At 52.5% G+C, this 4,189-nt stretch overlaps 2 long non-coding RNA genes across 3 annotated transcripts; both read left to right on the top strand.

Annotated features, from left to right (window-relative positions):
* On the top strand, nucleotides 1-1,883 carry LOC125319498. Its single transcript, XR_007200765.1, has 3 exons — nucleotides 1-77; nucleotides 1,032-1,152; nucleotides 1,793-1,883. It is a non-coding gene; the product is annotated as an uncharacterized LOC125319498 (long non-coding RNA).
* Nucleotides 1,884-1,996: 113 nt separating this feature from the next.
* LOC125320128 lies at nucleotides 1,997-3,547 on the top strand. 2 transcript variants are annotated; one of them, XR_007201015.1, is made up of 3 exons: nucleotides 1,997-2,382; nucleotides 2,962-3,090; nucleotides 3,452-3,547. It is a non-coding gene; the product is annotated as an uncharacterized LOC125320128 (long non-coding RNA). The 2 variants fall into 2 exon arrangements; XR_007201016.1 differs by having other exon boundaries at nucleotides 2,962-3,100.
* Nucleotides 3,548-4,189: the final 642 nt, after the last annotated feature.

Raw genomic sequence — 4,189 nt, 5'->3', positions numbered from 1 at the left:
CGGATCTGGGCCTTCAGGTCGAGCAAGTGATTCGGGAGATCAGGAGATCCGTGGCTGAAAGGTCTCCCTTTGCTCAGGTAACTCCACTGGGTGGGAATGAAGGGGCTGGGCTGAGAGCTTGTGAACGTTGCTGCAAAGGCTTCTTTAGTTGAATTGATTTCATGATTGTTTAGTGATTGAATTCTTGTTGGTCAAGCAAGATTTCTAAGAGAAGAGGGATGACAAAGTCTCCCCCCTTAGTGAGGATGAGAGGTGTGAGCCTGTGGTGGCCAGGTTTGGGTGCTCCTTTTGCTGGGAAGAATCCCTGGTGCAGGGGCATTTATGGTGATGAAGTGGAAGCTTTGGCAGCTTTTGGACTGTGTTTGAGAAGTCAATCTTCTCCATCATTGAAGGCCTTTGGGGGCCAGACTTCTTGTTAGGAACAAGGGATGAAAGTGTGTGAGCAGTGGAGCTTTTAGGGGGCAGAAGTGTTGGTTTTGAGGCCCCATGACTTGTGTGATTGGTGAGCAGGACAATGATGATGCTGGACATGAAAGGGTTAAGGACTCCTTTAATCCCAGGGGCTTCTTCTGTGTGGAAGAGCAATTCGGTCAGAGACCATGAGTCCTTGTGTTTGACAGATTCCCTCTTTGGTTTAGGAATCCCCTTCCTCTTAACTCTTGCCTCTTCCCACACGTGTCTGGACTTTTCAGTTCCTGTGTTGGCACAGGCCTTTTTGTGTATTATTATACAACTTTGCCAAAGAATTTCTCTGTTTTGTTTAATATGCAGACCCACTGCCTGCTGCAGGTTTATTAGCCAGGAAGGGCAGAGTCAAGGTGGCAAGTGGGATTTTTTTGGGATCCCCACTATCTCATTGCCAAGTGTGATGAACTTCTGTCTTCTGTAAACTCTCACACAGCAGTTTTCAAAAGCATTTTCTTCCTCAAGAGAAGGAAATGTGGCAGGCTCTGATGTATTGTACCCCTGAAGTAATTCCAAGAAAATATGGAGTGATCTTTGGGTTTCTTTCTTTCTGGTTCTCTTTCAAGGGGAATGCTAATGTTGCTGCCGAGTCTTCAGGAGGGGAGGCCAGGAACAGGGCTGCAGCAGAGGGAGCTTTGCCTGGCACCGAGAGCTGCGGGAAGAGTTCCCCAGAGCCCGAGGAGCCTGGTAAGGAGAGAGCCCACACTGCTTTAGAGAGCTCTGAGGCGGCTGCTCTGAGCCTGCCTCTGGCAGGAAGGGAGATGAGAAGAGTTGAGTTCTTGTCTGCAGGGTTGGTGCTCCCTGGTGCCTTTCGTTCAAATCCTGCCCTGGCACAGCCTCCCCGAGCCCTGCCCTCCATGCTTCTCCAGAGGCACTGACACCGAGTGCTGTGCTGTGGCCAGAGAGCCATGAGTAACCCTGACCCTGTGGGAGTTGTGTCACCAACCCGGGTGTCCCAATGTGGTTCATAACCCAGCTCACAGCACCCGTCAGCTTCAGCCGTTTCAGTGAGGACTGAGGTGTCTCTGTCAGCACAGAGGAGGAACAAGGCTGGGCTTCTGTGTGGGAGCTGGGACTGTCTGTGCTTCAAGCTCTCGTGGGTGACATTTGCACTGTGGGTGCTGAGACTCTATCGGGATACTTCAAACCTTTGGAGGTTTTGAAAACTTGGAATGCTCTCTGTTCTCGAAAGAGCAGCCTTCAAATTCCCAAGTGAGAGTCTGCCTTTGAGGCCATCTTTAACAGTCCCTCAGAAGAAGGACCATTGCTGCCCAAGGGAAATGTGCACAAGGGCCAATATTGGCTCAGTGTTCCCTTTGCTTCCCAGATTCCATCTGATTGACCTCTCCAGGAGGGCTGTCCTGAGTGGGAGGAAGAGACAGAGGGAGAGCCTGTGAGAAGATCAGGCAGGTGCAATCCCTCTGTAGTTCCACTTATAGATGTGTACAGTTATATTTATGTATCTTTGTAGTTATATTTAGAGATTTATATAGTTGTATTTCTATGTCTGTATAGTTGTAGTAATAGATCTGAGTAGTTAAATTTATATATCCAGTTGTAGATGTATATAGTTGTTTTTATATATGTAGTTATATTTATAGATGTGCACAGTTGCATTTATAGATGTTTCGTTACGTTATAAATGGACATAGTTATATTTATATATCTGTAGGTATATGGAACTTTAGACAGATAGGTTGATATTTGAATAAATATAGGCTGCTTTTTAAGCTCTTTCTCTGCTTCCTCTCTCACCTCTTGCTGTTGCCCCTGTGCCCCCTCTGTCCCCTCTTCCTGTGCTGGCTCCGAGCTGGCAGCCGGGCCGGGCGGAGCAGCAGCTGCAGCCCCGGTGTCCCTGGAGCGGTGGGAGCTGCCGGTGGCCGCAGGCACTGTGCCCTGAGGAGCTGCTGGAGGACGGTGAGCCAGAGGGGGTTGGGGAGAGGTGACACTGAAGGGACGGTGACGTTGAGGTGCTGGTGGGGCTGAGGGGATGGTGGGGGAGCAGAGGGGAATGGTGGGGATTGAAGGGACTGGGAGAGCTGAAGGGAATGGTGGAGCAGAGAGGTGTGGAGCAGCTGCTGGGGTTGGTGGGGACTGAGGAGACAGGGAAGTGGCACAGGCTAAGGGGGGTGTTAGGACTGAGGGAACTGGGAGGACTGAGCGGAGTGGCAGGAACTGAGGGCTCTAGAGGGAGCTGAGGGGAACAGTGGGGCTGAGGGAATTGGGAAAAGTGGGGAATGAATGGTGGGACTGAGGGGTAGAAGTTCCGCAAGGCTGAGGGGGGTGGCAGGTCTAAGGGGACTCGATGGGTTTGAAGGGAGTGAGGGGGGTGAGAGGAATTTGAGGGTCTGTAGGAACTGGGAGGGGTCTGGGGGTTTGCTGAGGGGATGGCAGGGCTGAGGGGATGGAGGGGGCCAGCAGGGAGCACAGAGGGATCTGGGCCTGCGGCTCTGCCAGGCTGTGGAACCAATTCCAGAGCCTCCACTTTTGCCACAGCTGCCCTGAAGTCCTTGAGAAGACCCAGGACTGATGAGAACCAGCAGGGAGAAGCTGAAGGCCACAGCAAGAGCAGTGAACGGGGACCTGCTGCTGCCGCCCGAGACCCTGGCTGAGGCCCCAGGGCCGGTGAGGCAGGGTGGGCGTGAGGCTGGCGTGGGCTTTGGCCGCGGGCACTGGCCGGCTGGGCAGGAGCGGGCCCTGCCCGTGCTGGGGCCGCTCAGCGCGGCTGCCCCGGCCGGCACAGGGGCTGTCCTTGGGCAAGGCAGCTGTGCCGGCAGGGCCCGGCAGCGGTGCCGGCTGTGCCGCGCTGCCGGGGGCTGCGAGACGGTCCCGCAGGGGCTGCGCTCGCCACAGCCTGGCCTGCTGGGCCTGGTTTTTCTTTCTAAACCTCCTGGGGAGGCTCTGAGATTTCTCTTCCCTGATGGAAGTGCAGCTGCTGCCAAGGGAAACGTCCCGATCCTGACTCAGTGTTCCCTTTGCTTCCCAGGTGTCCCATCTGCTGTCCCCGTCCAGGAGAGCTGCTCTGCACGGGAGGAAGAGACCGAGGGAGAGCCTGGGAACATCGGCGCCTGCAATCCCTCCTGATTTAGTTCTGTTTATATATCTGCAGAGTTGGATAATTACAGGTGTAGGGGTATTTACGTAAGTAGATTGATACTTGTGTGGTGTCAGGAATGAGGCCACACTCAATTTAAACTTCATAATTTAATTTATTAAAATCACAGGCCAAATTCCCTTATTGAAATTACTCATCTGGGTTACAGTGATTAGAGACACTTTAAGCTAATTCAGCTATGAACCCAAGGTACAGCACCCACAGCACTACACATTCCTGGAGCTAGTCCCGAGCAGGAACACACCTCTTCAGTCTATAACACAAGGTTTTATCACCCCGTGGTCCCTCCCATCACTGCCCATTGTTCCTCCCTTGAGGTCTGAAGTGATTGGTGGGATCCATGTAAGAGTCTGTTTAATTGGTTCAAGTTTAGGAATGATGTTTCGAGGTACTCCACTGGTAAAGTCTCTTTGTCCAATCGTTCGTCCGTTTCTAGGGCTGTCAGTCTCTTGGTCCTCCCTCTTCAGGGTGAAGTCATCAGGCTGTCAGGGTTTCGGCGGGAAAGTTCCTCATTAAAATTCAGCATTGCTATGGAGCTTGCTGACAGGCCAACAGTTGGTTTCTAAATACAGATCGCTGGAAAATCCGTCTTGAGTTTTCTTTTCTACT

This window comes from Corvus hawaiiensis, chromosome Z, assembly GCF_020740725.1.
Source record: "Corvus hawaiiensis isolate bCorHaw1 chromosome Z, bCorHaw1.pri.cur, whole genome shotgun sequence".
Taxonomy (NCBI): domain Eukaryota; kingdom Metazoa; phylum Chordata; class Aves; order Passeriformes; family Corvidae; genus Corvus; species Corvus hawaiiensis.
This window is presented reverse-complemented; position numbering and strand designations above follow the sequence as displayed.